This window comes from Pogona vitticeps, chromosome 10 (genome assembly GCF_051106095.1).
Source record: "Pogona vitticeps strain Pit_001003342236 chromosome 10, PviZW2.1, whole genome shotgun sequence".
Lineage (NCBI taxonomy): Eukaryota > Metazoa > Chordata > Lepidosauria > Squamata > Agamidae > Pogona > Pogona vitticeps.
The window spans coordinates 14,547,231-14,563,913 of record NC_135792.1 but is presented as its reverse complement, the minus strand read 5'-3'; the positions used below and the strand labels follow the sequence as shown (position 1 = coordinate 14,563,913).

The window sequence follows — 16,683 nt, the reverse complement described above, 5'->3', positions numbered from 1 at the left end:
GCAATAACCTACAAAACTTCTAATGTTTTATGGGATATATAAACTCTTGTCCATAATTGGTATTGACCCTGTTTTTTCTTGGCATATTATTGCCTGGAGTACATGTTGAAGTAAAGCTGTTGCATGGCTTGTAGCATCACTTCCATCTAGTCACAAGTGGCTAGTGAATTTGGTCACTTTGGTTGGCTCAGAAACAGATGCCCTATGTTACTCGTTTACATTGTAGAGGGTTCCTGGGCTTTAAGCACTCAATAGAAGTATAATGCTGGGAGGGTTTCCCTTCCAAAAAAATGTTCTCTGACATCCTAATGCATTCACCTTCTTAAAAGATCAGTGTTGGTCTGACTGAGGCTAGTCTGTCTGATTCCATTCCTGCTTTTACTATGTCCTAGAGTGCCACTTGTTTGCTAAATAGTTGGCCTACAGGCACTCTGACAAGAGGCTGAATCAAAAAAAAAAACCACCTGTATTCTAGCTGGGGTGGGAATTTGGCACAAAGTGAGGGGAAATAAATATGTGTGTGAGAGAGAGAGGAGGGGAGGGGAAAGAGACAAGTGCTAAGTTTTGGATTTGTGCAGAGTGTTTTGTGTTCTCTGAAAGAGTTTCAGCCTCCAGTTTTCTGAAAAGATCTCTTTGTTATATACTTGCAAGCAATGGAAAGAGATCAGTGCAAAGCCCAAGCAGGGATGCATCAAGCTGATTGGTAGTCCTGCACAGCTGCCCTCTTGTACTGAGAGGGGCACCCTCTGCAAACTCTCCCTTCCCTGACTCTTAAGTGGGAGAGGGAGGAGATCTAAAATGAAGCAACCACCGAAGGTGCCTCTGGTTCATATTTTCAGGCAGGACTAAGTGCTAAAAATGACACTTTGCTACTTGATACAGCTCCTGTTCTGGATCGTTCACAATTAAATCTTCCAAAGATTTCTTGACAAATCGTGTGTCAGTGGGACAGAGAAGCTCTACTTAGCTCCTAGAGTCTAAGGGCACAATCACATGTGAGAACAGAACCCCAGTTATATTGATTCTTTTTTTATCCCTCTGTTGTACTGATACATTCTTCTTCTTCTTTTATTAATTTTTATTCATTGTCCATTGGGTCAAGGAAGAGCATAGGGAAGGGGATTTGGAACAAGGTACTGGAGTAAATTGAGAGTCCCATGGACTGCAAGGAGAACAAACCTATCCATTCTAAAGGAAACCCTGAGTGCTCACTGGAAGGACAGATCCTGAAGCTGAGTCTCCAATACTTTGGCCATCTGATGAGAAGAGAAGACTCCCTGGAAAAGACCCTGATGTTGGGAAAGTGTGAAGGCAAGAGGAGAAAGGGGACGACAGAGGGTGAGATGGTTGGACAATGTCCTCGAAGCGACCATCATGAATCTGACACAACTCCGGGAGGCAGTGGAAGACAGGGGGGCCTGGCATGCTCTGGTCCATGGGGTCATGAAGAGTCGGACATGACTAAACGACTAAACAACAACAACTGTGGTAGAGAACAATATATATCATTATTACTATTACTTATGTGCTTTCTTACTAAGCTTACTTCACACTAATCTTGCCATTTTTTCCTAAGGCTTTAAGATCTACAATTATATCTATGTCTTCTGTTCTCATCTCACATCCAAGTATACAAAGGTTCAAATTTTTTTCTAGCCTCAAGAATTTCATTGTCTTCTAATTCTTTCGTTAAAATATCCATCTCTGCTGCTTCAAAAAAAATTCTATTAACTCCTAGATTGTTGGTGTCTCCTCTTTTTTCCAGTATTTGGCATATAAAATTCTTGCTGCTGTAGTTACATGTATGATCAAATATCTTTTTCCTTTTTCTATTGAATCTGGTATTATATTCAACAAAAATAGTTCAGGTTCATATAGAATTGTACAAGATACAATTTTTTGTAAAATCTCATGGACTAGTTTCCAAAAGCTTTTAACATCCTTGCAAGTCCACCATATATGATAAAAACTACCTTCTTTTAATTTGTATTTCCAACATTTGTTAGAGGTACTCTGATATATTTCTGATAATTTTTCAGATGTCATATACCATCTGTAGAACATCTTATATATTTTTTCTTTATAATTATCTGCTTTTGTTAACTTAATATTGTTTTCCCATATTTGTGTACTCAGTTTTTCCTTTACATTCAGAAGTACCTTATCTAATGGTATCTGTTAGTTACAAAAGCCTATTGCTTTATCTCTTGTATACCTTGTGTTATATATTTGTGTTTTTGTCCACCAACCAAGTATTATATTACCTTGTTCTTCTAATTATTTCCTTGATTTCATATTTAAGTCCCCTTTTAACAAATCTCTGTATCTCAAGAGTTTCTTCTTTTCCATTAATGTTCGTTGTGAGAATGCTTCCATTGGGGAGACCCATTCAGGAACTTTCTCGTAATTTTCTTCCCGGATCTTAGCCCATACCCAGTTCAAAGTTTTCCTTATCCAATGATTCTTAAATTGTTTATTGTCCTATGCTTTTTGATATACTGATACAGTCTTTTCAGTTATCATGTGTTATATATGTAGGTGGGAGCTTTTACAGTCGTGCCCTGCTGGACGATTACCCCACTCTACGACAAATCCGCTTTATGTTGACGATATTTTAAATGGTTTTTTTTTCGCTGTGCAATGATCGGTTCCCTGCTCTGGGAACCGATTTTCACTTTACAACGATCAGCAAACAGCTGATCATCGGGTTTCAAAATGGCTACCGGCTGAAGAAAATGGCCCTCCGCTGTTTTCTAGGATTTATTCCTCGCTTTACAGGCAATGAAAATGGCCGACATATGGAGGATCTTCGCTGGACGAGAGGTATTCATCCCATTGGAATGCATTGAACGGTTTTCAATGCATTTCAATGGGTTTTTAAATTTCATTTGACGACATTTTCGCTCTACAGCGATTTCGCTGAAACGAATTAACGTCGTCAAGCGAGGCACCACTGCATTGTTACTTCTTTTTCTTTGAACCGTTATAGCAAGCTACACTGCTCTTTAATTTTGTATCAGTTTATTTTCTCTACTGTTTTTTTTAGGCAATCAGGCCCTTGTCCTTTTTAAATTGTTATTACAAAAGTGATAGAGCAATACAAACCTTCTCTTCTCTGTCCCTCCTTTACTCACTCATCCCCTTTTCCTTATTTCCCTGTGTAGCTATCCCTTCAAGTTCTTGGCTTTCATTTTTCTTTTCGCTTTTGCACAGCGCCAGGAGGAGGATGTGGGTTTTAAAATACTTGCAAAGTATTGTGAAGAGCTGGTTTTTTTAAAAAAGAGAGGGAGAAATTATTGCAAAACCCTTTTCTTTACAATTCAAAGTAGGAAATGTCCCTTTCTTGGTGCCTCTTTCACTTGCAAGGGAGAGGAGGGATGCTATCTTTTTCTGAGCAATGTATTCATGTTGTTTCTGTGGCAGTGGCGGCTGCTACTAGCAATTTGCTGATATCCCCTTTAAAAAAGTTTTAGAAGAGGGTACAAGCGCAGTGGCCATGAGGTGGCCACAGAGCCCAAAACCTTGATCCCTTCACAAAGAAAATAAATCAACAACAATGTTAACACACATTGAAACAATAAGGAATGAAGCAATACATGATGGGTACATTTTAAAACAGCAATTCCTGTCAAGTAGGAAATAAACTGCTTGCCAGGGCAAATGAATCGATGTTAGTCATGCGTCATGTGAATGGAAATTTTTGAAACAATCCAAGTAACAATCAAACTGGTGCAACGGGTTCTTTTGGCAAGTGTGATTGAGCCTTATGATGGTTTTTACCTTTTTGCTTTAGACATAAAGATCTACAGTGAAGACATTTGAAAACACTCAGCACAGTTAGAAGGTGCTATAATTAGCTATTGTGGATATACAGACACATGAAAATCTGCCCTTGTGCAATGGAGGGGGGAGGCCTGAGGCTGCTTCTGATTTTGATACTATGCTTCCAACTTCCAGAATGGGTGCAGCAAGGGCAGGAAGAACAAGACAAATCAAAACACTAAACACTCTGCATTTCTTTGCTAGATGCATGGGAAGCATTCATTTTCCATCTAAGCAGAACTCTGTTCCTGAAGATTGCTCAGAAATGCCTGGGAAGCGTGATTCTCCTCTGCAAGAAGTGGTGTGCTTTCAACATGCTTTGTTTTAATAGAGGGATGTGTTTTCTGGAAACGTGTTATGTGCGGTCAAATCACCCCTGGCTTATCGCAACCCTATCAAGGATGAACGTACCACATCTAATTTAACTACAAAACATGGATTGGTTGATGACCTACTGCCAAGCTGGCTGGTCCTGAATTAACTGACACAAACAACATAATTGGAGGAAAAGAGGCCACAACTGTCTTGATCACAGCAGCAGTTGCCCTGGCCAAGCATTGGATTGGATCTACCACATCGGGGAACCCGAATGACCCCTGATGCCATCCGCTCTCTCCTTGAGAGACCTCTGGGGTGACACTTCCCTTGGGAGGCCATGCGGATGTAAGCCACTCCATGGCTCCCCGCCTCCTGGGGCAGGGGCAAATCTCCCCTCCCCGAGAGGGGGCAGATCCAGACCTCCCAGCCAGGTTCCCACATGGGGATTTATCTCCCACCCAGACACGCAGGTCACCACCAATGCCTCAAAATGTCTTCCAAGTTGTGATGATTGAACATATAAAACTAGCAAACACAACGAAGTAACAACCAACTCAACCTGTGAGCATAGAAAACTAATGCAATCAACTAGGGTGGGCAGGTAGGGAGACTTACGATCTGGCAAACAGAGGCTCCCTGCCTCGGCTTGCCCTTCTTTTTAACCATGCCAGCAGACTGGACTGGAAACCCTGTCCCTCAGGTCCGCTGGCAAACAGCCCCATGCCCTTTGCTCTGCACCGGCCAATCCCCATGGGGGGGTGTTTGGGGGCCAGTGCAGGCCATTCCAGGCTCCTTTGCCACTCACCATGTGGCAGCCACCATCTTTTTTCCTGGCCACCACCAGGAGGACTTAGCAGCCGCTCCAGCCTCAACGCAGGACCAGGTAAGTCCGTGTCATGACCTTAAAAAAATATGAATCACTATCATGGGATACACTGTATGTCACATTACTGCAATATGTGACTTTACAGGAAGAAGAAGACCACAAGAAAAGAGGGGAATTTATCTAGTGTGATTGCAACCTGACTCTATGAATGAGTGATCTCCAAAATGCCCTGTCCTCAACAGCCTTACTCAGCTCTTGTAGACTCAAATGCTGTGCAAAAGGGAGAAGAAAACTTTAGGGAGTCTTCCCCCTTTCCTGCTGCCTTCCACTGTTCCCAGCATTATAATCTATTCCAGATAAACTTGCCTTCTCATGAAGTGACTAAAGTAGAATGGCCTCAGTTTCAACATTTTTGCCTCCAGAGAGTTCAAACTCTATTTCACCTAGGATCCACTTGTTTATCATTTTTTTTGCAGTCCAGTATTTTTAAATCGGGGGGACGTGGTGGCGCTGTGGGCTAAACCGCAGAAGCCTGTGCTGCAGGGTCAGAAGACCAGCAGTCGTAAGTTCGAATCCACGCGACGGAATGAGCACCCGTCGCCTGTCCCAGCTCCCGCCAACCTACCGGTTCGAAAGCATGCAAATGCGAGTAGATAAATAGGTACCATCTCGGTGGGAAGGTAAACAGCGTTCCGTGTCTAAATCACACTGGCCATGTGACCACGGAAAGATTGTCTTCGGACAAAACGCTGGCTCTATGGCTTGAAGAGCTGGATGAGCGCCACCCCCTAGATTCGGACACGACTGGACAAAAATTGTCAAGGGGAACCTTTAACTTTACTTTACCTTATTTTTAAATCTCTCTTACTGCACCACATTTCAAATGAATCAGTTTTTCCCCCTGTCCTCTTTCTTAACTGTCCAGATTTCACACCCATACATAGTGACTGGAAATACAAGAGTGTGGATGGTCTTGGTCTCCAGTGACACATCCTTACATTTGACAATCTTTTCTAGTTCCTTCATTGCTTCCTTTCCTTGTCTAAGTCATCTGTTACATGTATACATGCTGTATACATATAACAAGAGTAAACCTGTGGCACTGTAAGAAGAGATAGAGACCTCGAGCAGCAAGTAGTCACACTCAAGGCTATAAGGGAAGATGAAGCCTACATTGATAGAACTCTTGAGCAGCAGCAGCTGTCAGACGGGGCACTGCTGATGAAAGAAAACCAAAACATTTCAGTAGAGGAAAATGCTATAGAGGCTACAAACATAGTGGAGGAACCATCATGGAAAATCACAGTTAGGAGCAAAAGAAGAAGACACTCTTTCCCAGTGGAACTACAAAACCACTTTCAGTTACTTGAAGAAGAGTCTGTTGCACAGCATGCAGAAGAGACCCCACAGGAGGACATGAGTAGGGCTAAAGCACTGGTTCTTAACCTTTGTTACTCAGATGTTTTTGGACTGCAACTCCCAGAAGCCTTCACCATCAACTTTGCTGGCTGAGGTTTCTGGGAGTTGCAGTTCAAAAACACCTGAGTAATAAAGGTTAAGAACCACTGGGCTAAAGCATAGCAGAATACAGTTGTTGAACCCACAACCTACAAAAAGAAGAAGAGGAGAGGTAGTTGTAGTAGGTGAATCCCTACTACCTGGATTGAGACCGAAATATGCCGGGAGGATCCATGGGCTCACCAGGTATGTATCTCCCTGGAGGACAGATAAGGGATGTGGTGGAAGGATTGCCACTGCTCATAAAACCTACAGATACATATTACTTTCTTCTTGTCCACATGGGAACAAACAACACAGCCAAGAGGAGTTACCAAGAAATCACGTTTAACTTTGAGGCTCTGGGAAGGAAACTCAAGGACTTTGGTGCCCAGATAGTTTTTTCATCTATCGGTGCTTGGAAGAGGAACTGAAAGAGAAAGGAGAATCCTCTGGGTGAATGACTGGCTACAAAGGTGGTGTCGATGAGAGGAATTTGGTTTTTGGGACCACGGGCTAAGCTTCCTGGAAGGACTACTAGCAAGAGATGGCTTGCATCTAACAATTACTGTAGCATTCAGCCCTGCCCTCACCTGTCCGTCACAGCTGGGTAGTGGGACATCAGCCAATGAGGGGACGGAAGGTGGTGCAGAAGGGGGAGGAGCTGGAATATATAAAGAGGTGTAGGAGAAGAGAGGGAGATTTTGTGAGAGTGAGTGATGAGTGTATCTATGGGCCTGTGAGCCAACTAGTCAGTGAGGGAAGAGTCTGTGTGTGTCAGTGAGTGAGAGACCTTGATTAACATCCTGTGATTTGCTTATTTTATTTTGTTAAATCAATAAACCAGTTTTTGTTTTGAAACAACACTTGTCTTATTTTAAATATTGGATAAAATTGGTGGCAGCAACTGAAGAAGAAGAGTGAGCACTCCTGGAGGCCTGAGTTGGTAGAGGCTTCAGCGTGCCCACTACATTAATTGGTGTCCAGCGTGTTGGATACCTGCTTGGTCCAGTAAAGCCTTGGACTGGAAAGGTGCCCAGAGCAGAGAAGATCTTTAGTCAGGGGATCTGAGTGGATGAGTGGGTAACTTCCTAGGACTTTTCTCAAGGGGAGAAAGTCTAGTAGGAGGGCTCTGAAACTCAGATTGAGGGTGGCTAAGATAGGGACTGGCTCTGTGGAAACCATTTCTGGAGAGAGTTGCCCAAAGCAGAATCTGTGGCAGGTTGGCTAGCTTGTCCTGAGTTCAAGGGAGAGCTCTGAGGGGACAAAGCGAAGGCCAAGGGCAGATAAGTTGAGGGGACTCAAAGTCAGCTAAACCTAGGATAGGGTGAAGGTGTGATTTTAAGTAGTTTTGGTGCCTGAGGCAGGGAAAGAAACTCTGTCTTTGGTGACAGAGGCCTAGACACTGTAGCTAGCTTACCAGTGGATGAGCGCTGGGAAAGCAGCAACTTTATAACACAGACACTCTCATTGACAGGAGAAAAGTGTACTTTTAAATTCAGGTTTGATAGTTGAATCAGAAGCCTGAGTGAGGGAACATGCCTTTAACCAGGGGAAAGAAAGCTGAGCGAGTGCCTTGTGAAATGGCTGTTGGGTCAGATAAAGAAAATGGGGATTCTGGGGAAGAAATTACCTCAGATCAGGAAGAGGTCTCAAGGGGGGAGGACCCAATTGAATTCAGAAAATGGAAATTGGAGCTAGAAATCAAGGCCAAAGCTGAGGAGAGACAAATGGCCTTAGAAATTGAGAAAGAAAAAATGGCCTTAGAATTGGAGAAATAAAAGATTGCCTTAGAAAAAGAGAGAATGGCATTTGAAATCAGAAGGCTAGAGCTGGCAGCTCAGGCCAATAATAACAATAACAACGATGGCAGAGACATTTATCAAAGGCAGACCTGAAAAGATTCCCTGTCTTTAGAAAAGGGGATTGCCCTGAATCATTTATGATGATGTTTGAGAGAGCATGTGAAGATTTTGAAGTAAGGGAATCTGAAAGAATGATAGTGCTGAGATCTCAATTAGCGGAGGCCTGGCTGAGATTTATGTTGAGATGCCTTTAGAATTAATTAAAAATTATGATGAGTTCAAAAAGTTAGTTTTTGCCAGGTATGGCATCAATGCAGAACATTTGAGACAGAAATTCAGGTCTCTGAACAGGAAACCTGAGGAGTCTTATTCGCAGTTTGGGGCCAATTTGACCAGATACCTGGATAAATGGATCCAACAGGAGGGAGTTGAAACAGTACAAGATCTTAAAAACATCATTGGTCTTGAACAGTTTTATTCACACCTACCTAGTGAACTGAGGTATCTAGTCAGGGACAAGAAACCCAAAAATCTGCAAGAGGTGGGACAGGCCGCTGATTTTATTTCCCTGATTAGAAAACCAAGTGGTTATGAGGGGAAAGTGGTGAGAAAAGTGTGGGAAGACAATTGCCCAGAGGACAATTTAAGAACCAGCAGAAGGTTGGGGGCCATTTTGTGGGTAAGCCCTCAGATCAGAACCAGACCAGAAACCAAAATTTGGAGGGAAAAGGAGTTAAGAGCTCTGGTAGTGATCAACTGAATTTTAGGACTTGTTTTCGGTGTGGAGAAAAGAGCCATATTTCAACCCAGTGTGGTAAAAATAGAGAATTTGGGCCACAAAAAGGAAATTCACCTAAGCCTAAAGCTGTATACTGTGTGCAGCAGGAACAAGTTAATACTCAGAGGGAGGAGTTAGGCGCCATGGCAACACAAGCTGAGCTCCCTACACAAGCTGAAAATATAGAACCTGATTTTCCTTTGGCAGAAATTAGGCATTGTTATTTAATTAAAACAGACCAGGAATTATTTAAAATTTCTGGAGACAATATTTATATCTTTAACAATAAATTCATGGCTCTGAAGGACTCGTGCTCACAAGTAACCCTTTGTCACCCTGATATAGTCCCTCAGAAATACATTTTGAAAGGGGAAAACATGTCTGTTAAGGGAATTGGAGAAGAAGCTGTCATTCTTCCAGTGGCTGAAATACCTATCAGATATCAGGGATGGGAAGGACATTGGAGAATTGGGATTTCTTCACAATTGCCAGCAGCGGTTTTGATTGGAACTGACCTCTCGGATCATGTAAAGAGGGTTTTAGTTCTGACTCGTTCCCAACAAGAGAATGCAGGGACAGCTGAGGAAGGAAATGAAAGTCATATGAAGGGAATGACTGACAGTAATGACTCAGCCGAGATAATTCAACTTAATAGTCCCCAAAGCAATACATTCACTCAGGAACAAAAAGCAGATTCCATGCTGAAACACTGCTTTGAGAACATTTCTGAAGAACAGTTAACCCCTGAAAGACCTGAAAGGTTTCTTATTGAGAAGGACCTATTGTACAGAGAGTCTTTGATGAACCCCAGGAAAGGAGGGGAAATCTGCAAAAACAGTTAGTGGTTCCTTTGAAATATCACCAGAAAACAATAGAAAGGGGACACTCAGATGTATTTTCTGCTCATCTAGGCATTTCCAAAACCAAAGAATATCACAGAATTTCTACTGGCCTGAGATGGGAAAGCAGATAAAAGATTTCTGTCAAAGATGTGATGTTTGTCAAAGGCAGGGGAATAGCAATGATAAAACTAAAGCCAAGCTATGCCCTTTACCAATTATTTCTACCCCATTCCAACGCATTGGTATGGATATTATAGGACCATTGCTTAGAGTCACCCAAAGGGGAAACAGATTTATTCTGAACATTATTGATCATGCCACACGATACCCAGAGGCCATTCCTCTGAGGAATATTGAGACTCATACTGTGGCTGATGCCTTACTGAGTTATATGAGCCGTATGGGCTTCGCGTCTGAAATAGTAACTGATTTAGGATCATCCTTTACCTCAAATCTCATGCAGAGACTGTGGCAAATATGTGGGATCAAACATTTAACTACTACCCCATATCATCCTCAAACTAACGGCCTTACAGAGAAATTTAATGGTACTCTTATGCGCATGATTAGGGCCTATTCTGCTGAGAATCCGTACAATTGGGATCAGAAATTACAACTTCTGTACCCCAAGAAAGTACAGGATTTAGTCCTTTTGAGTTGCTGTTTGGGAGAAAAGTGAGAGGACCCCTTGACATACTCAGACAAAGTTGGGAGAAAATACAAGAATCTGATCCTGAGAATGTGATGTCATATTTAGAGAACCTGATGAACACTTTGAAAAGAAATTTAGAGCTGGCTGCTGAAAATTTACAAGGACAGCAAAATAAGCAAAAAGTCTGGTATGATAAGAAAGCCAGAGAAAGAAATTTCAATCCTGGAGATGAGGTACTTGTGCTAAGACCTCTCAAAGGGAACAAATTACAACTAAATTGGGCAGGACCATTCAGAATAATTGCCAAAATGAACGAAATTAATTATATTATTAAGGAAGATGGAGAACCAGGCAGGAGGGTGGTCCATGTAAATATGATCAAACCCTATTATAGGGAGGAGAACAGAGTGCTGTTTACCATGAAGGAAGCAGACTATGAGAAACATGACTTACCATATTGGGAAGGGAGGGGGAAAGCTAGATATAACCCTGAAGATGTCAAAATTAGCCCTTTACTTTCCCATGAGCAACAAAGTGAATTGAGGGCCTTGGTTATGAAGTACCAACAGGTTTTCTCTAGCAAACCAGGGTTAGCCAAGGGAATGGGGCACAAGATTGATACAGGAGATGCACCCCCACAAGCAGTTACTCCTTATAGAGTCACTGGACCATATGTTGATAAGGTGCGCAAGGAGCTAGATGATATGTTGAAAGAAAACATCATTGTTCCTTCATCCAGCCCTTGGGCTGCTCCTATAGTTTTGGTTGATAAGCATTTGATTTTGTGTGGACTATAGGAAGCTGAACCACGTAACCAAGCCGGATGCATATCCGATGCCCAGATTAGACAACCTAATAGAGACCATAGGGGGATGTCAATACATATCCTGCCTAGATCTAACAAAAAGGTTTTGGCAAGTGAGGATTGACCCCAAAGATCAGGAGAAGACAGCCTTCTGTAGCCCTTTTGGTTTATACGAGTTCCGTGTCCTGAGTTTTGGATTAAGAAACTCACCTGCAACATTCCAGAGACTTATGGACAAAACTTTACAAGGGCTTAGCGACTTCACAGTGGCTTACATAGATGATATAGGGATCTTTAGTCACTCCTGGAAAGATCGCCTTTATCACTTAGAGACAGTGCTGCAAAGAGTAGCCCTGAGCTGAAGTATTTAGGTCATGTAGTAGGGGGAGGTAGAATCAAACCCCTAGCAGCCAAAGTGGAAGCTATTAGTAACTGGCCTAAACCCACCACCAAGAAAAAGGTCAGATCTTTTCTAGGGTTAGTTGGCTATTATAGACGGTTTATTCCCAGATTCAGCGAAATAGCCGCTCCCTTATCTGACAACACGCAAGAAAAGTGCTGATAGTATCCAGTGGACCAGCAGCTGTGGGGAGGCATTCAGGAAGCTGAAGGAGGCGTTGATGACCAACCCAGTCTTAAGAGCTCCAGATTTCCAGCAGTTTACCATCTTCACCGATGCATCCAACACTGGGTTAGGTGCCGTGCTGTGCCAGAGTGATGACAACAGAGAACTTCATCCAGTGGCGTACCTGAGCAAAAAGCTGCAGGCAGGCGAGAGACATCTTTCTACCATTGAAAAAGAGTGTCTTGCTATCATGTACACTGTTCAGAAACTTAAGCCATATATTTGGGGAAGACATTTTGTCTTGTATACTGACCATTCCCCATTATTATGGTTAAGAACTATCAAGGCTAACAACAGCAAGCTGATGAGATGGGCCTTGATCCTGCAGGACTTTGATTTTGAGGTTCGAGTAATTAAAGGGACTCAGAATGGTGCTGCGGATGCCCTCTCAAGAAGACCAGAAGACTAGAGAAGAAATGAATGGACTCATATAATGGTGAAAGTAATAAAAGGTTAATGTACACATTAAGAAATGTTATATGTTGTGTATTCAAACGAAATTATACGTAAGTATTTTTAAATGTTATAGTTTGTTATAAGTATGCACCTGAATAAACATTTGAAGTGTTAATGTATGTAATGGAACTGGCAAATAGAGTGTAAGGTTGAAATATAACATGCAGGTAAGATGTGTAATTAATGTTTATGTAAATGTTTGGTAAGTGTGAAGGTATTGTTGGGATAATGTAATTTTGTCAAGCTCCTCGGTGTTCATGTGAGGAAAGCACTATAGCTTTTCCCCATGAAACAACTTGTTAAGGGGGGAGGTATCTAGCATTCAGCCCTGCCCTCACCTGTCTGTCACAGCTGGGCAGTGGGACATCAGCCAATGAGGGGACGGAAGGTGGTGCAGAAGGGGGAGGAGCTGGAATATATAAAGAGGTGTAGGAGGAGAAGAGAGGGAGATTTTGTGAGAGTGAGTGATGAGTGTATCTATGGGCCTGTGAGCCAACTAGTCAGTGAGGGAAGAGTCTGTGTGTGTCAGTGAGTGAGAGACCTTGATTAACATCTTGTGATTTGCTTATTTTATTTTGTTAAATCAATAAACCAGTTTTTGTTTTGAAACAACACTTGTCTTATTTTAAATATTGGATAAAATTGGTGGCAGCAACTGAAGAAGAAGAGTGAGCACTCCTGGAGGCCTGAGTTGGTAGAGGCTTCAGCGTGCCCACTACAGGATTGGAAAAAATGTATTTCCCCACAGCATGAAGAACTTCATCAGGAGGGCTTTAAACTGAATTGGAAGGGGGGAGGAAGATACAAGCACAGAGTTAAAGGTAGATGAAGCCTTACACACAATAAGAGGAATGGACCAAACTGATCAAAAGTGCAACAATAATAACATCAGCAACAACAATAATAATCACAATAATAAACACAACAATAATCATAATAATAATAATCATAATAATATTCATAAAAATGTACAAAGACAAACAGGCCACAAATCACACAGCCTCTGATGTCTGTATACAGGAGTATGGGAAACAAACAAGAAGAACTGGATATTTTAATTCAGGAGCGTAAGTATGACTTGATAAGAATAACTGAAACTTGGTGGGATGATTCCCATGACTGGAATACAGCAATTGAGGGATATAAACTGATCAAACAGAACAGAGAGAATAAAAAGGGAGGTGGAGTTGCAGTATATGTCAAAAATATCCATTCCTGCACAGAACTACAGGAGGAGGAGATTGGCTGTCCCATCGAGAGCATTTGGATCACTCTAGTTGCGGGGGGGGGAAGGAACTTGGTAGCTGGAGTCTACTACCGACCGCCCAATCAAAGAGAGGAAGCGGGCGAAATTTTTGAAAAACAAATTGCAGGGTTTTCAAAGAAACACGATGTACTGTAGTTGTGATCAGATATTTCAATTATCCAGATATATGTTGGGAGACAAATTCTGCCAAGTATGGCCCTTCCAAGAAATCACTCGCTTGTGTGGTTGATAATTTTCTCCTACAGAAAGTGGAGAAAGAAACTAGAGTATTTGCTCTCCTTTACTTGATTCAGACCAGCAAAGATAACTTGGTGGGGGAAGAGGCAGTAAGGGGAACTCTAGGCAAGAGTGACCATGTTCTTCTAGAATTCTTGATTTCAAAGGAAACAAAAGCAGAGTGTAGCCACACACTTCTTCCGGATTTTAAAAAATCCAGTTTTAATAATCTCAGAATAAGGATAAGCAAGGTCCCATGGTAGGTGATCCCAAAAAGAAAAGGAGTCCAAGAAGGGTGGGAACTTCTAAAAACATAAATTCTAAAGGCACAACTACAAACAATTTCAACAAGAAAAAAATGGGGGGGGGGGTAGTAAAAAAAGGCCAGTGTGGTTTCACAAAAAACTCAGGGAGAACCTAAAAACAAAAAGGACATTTATTTATTTATTTATTTATTTATTTATTTATTTATTTATTTATTTATTTATTTATTTATTTATTTATTTATTTATTTAATATCCCGGCTATCTAGTCAATTAAGACCACTCTAGGCGGCTTACAACAAAGGGTATAACAATATAAATAAAAGCAGTTATACATAAAGGGGGAAATTTTGACAAAATGGGACAAACACTAGGGAGAAGAAGGAAAGGGGAGATCAGGAATTGGCTGAGGGGAATGGAAAGAAGGCCAGGCCACCAAGGAGGAGTACAGACAAGTAAAAAGAAATGCAGGGATAACATTAAGAGGGCAAAAGCTGAGAATGAGCTGAGATTAGCTAGAGGCACTAAAGCAGGGGTGTCCAACCTTTCACCTTCCCTGGGCCACATTAGAAGATGAAAATTTGGTTTGGGTCGCACATAAAATAAAATAACAGTAACGATACCTGATCATCCAATTGGTCAGCACAAACAAGAATTTCCACTAGTGACACAGAAGCAGGAATGTGTTCTTTTCATGAGTTAACTAAAGAATGAGGAAGACATGTAGTTTTGTGCAGTGTGTGTGTGTGTGTGAGAGGGGGGGGGCAAACAGGGCATTGGAAGCAAAACGAATGGTGAAAAAAAGTTAACAAAATCTCAGTTTAAAAAAGGATGGCCCTCTTCTCCCCCCCAAAAAAGAATCCAAAAGGCCCCATGGCCATGCGTGGGGGAGAAATCTGTGGGGGTGTCACCTGGAGAGTCGGTCTAGAGGTGGAAAAAGGAGGGAGGGGCAGGGAAGACGGAAGGGGAGAGAGAATAAAGTGGGGGGGAAAAGTGGGGGAAGAGACCCAGTCACCGCCTCTCCTTCCCTTTGGAAACCCCCCTGAAGGAAAGGAAGCCAAAAAAGAAAAGGGGGGTCTCTATGCAGGAGGGGGGAAAATCACCATCCCCAGGATGATTCCCTGCATGTGGCATGAAGGGGATCCCGGCGAACTTCCTTGTTCCAGCCCCACCTCCGGTGAGATCATGACCCCTCACGGAAGAAAGAGGGGGAGGGGGAGGAAAAAGGGGAGTCCTTCTTTCCTTCCACACGGAGCAATGCGGGGTCCCTAGGGAGTTGGGGGGGGCTAATGTTCATTTTTGGAAATCCCCTCCAACCCACACAAACACACACACACTCTCAAAATGACCTCACCCACCTCCTTCCAGATCCTCTGGCGGGAAAAAGAGCAAAAAGCAGTGCGTGCGCGCTTCCATGAAGCCAAAGAAGCCCCCCTTGTTTTTACCACTGCAACCTTTTCCAATCTGGCACCCTGCAGACTGGCTGCGGACGATAGTCGTTGTAATTCCGCTCGTCTGCAGGGACCCAGTTGCGAAGGTGTGAGTTTTGCAGTAGGTACACACCTCTCCAGCACGATAAAGGGGAGGGAGGGGGCTGCTGGGTCCTGTAATACAGAGTCTCAAGCATTACATCCGTGCCCAGGGGAACACTTTTCAAGCATGTCCCCATAACAAGGCTTTCCCCCCTGCTTCCCTTTTCCCTGACAAGCCACAAAGAACCCCGTAACACTTCCCATCCTTTTCCTGAACAGGCGAGCCATGCTTAAAGGGTGCCTTTCTCAATTTCTCCCCAAGAGAAAAGCAGAAGCTGCAGGGCAGCCCCTCTCCACCAGTGCGGACTGAGGCGGAGATCATGGAAAGGGCAACCCTCGGGTCCTCCCTGTTCCAAACGTATCGCCTCAACCCCGTTCGGGGGGGGCGCTTCTCTGCAGAGCCAAGGCGACGCCTCCTGCACTCCAACAGGGTGGAGGCAAGGCCCAGCCGGGCCTTTTGTTTTCTCCCAGCGGGGAGGGAAGAGGAGGGGATGGGAGGCAGCGGCTCCACTGCGTTCCGGCTTGCAAACAGCCCTGGGAGCCCAAGCAGGAAGAAGCGGGGATGGAAGACGAGGGGATGGGGTCCCAGGACTGTTTGGGAGCTGGAACACAGTGGAGCTGCTGCCTCCCGTCCCCTCATCTTCCCTCCCTGCTTCTTCCTGCTCGGGCTCCCAGGGCTTTGCGCTGCTTCCCTCTTGCCTGGCAAACTGGGGTGCTTCTCTGCAGAGCCAAGGTGATGCCTCCCGCACTCCCACTGGGCGGAGGTAAGGCCCGGCTGCACCTTTTGTTGTTTTTCTCCCAGCGGGGAGGGTAGAGGAGAGGACGGGAGGCAGCGGCGCCACCGTGTTCCGGCTCGCAAATAGCCCCGGGAGCCCGAGCAGGAAGAAGCAGGGAGGGAAGAGGAGCGGATGGGAGGCAGCGGCGCCACTGCGTTCCTGCTCCCAAACAGCCCCGGGGGCCCGGGCAGGAAGAAGAGGCC

The 16,683-nt window shown here is 43.6% G+C and overlaps 1 protein-coding gene across 5 annotated transcripts in view; it reads right to left on the bottom strand.

The window, feature by feature from the left end:
• LOC110089523 (C-signal) overlaps positions 1-16,683 on the bottom strand; it is a 64,925-nt gene that overhangs the window by 20,920 nt on the left and 27,322 nt on the right. The window lies entirely within an intron of this gene.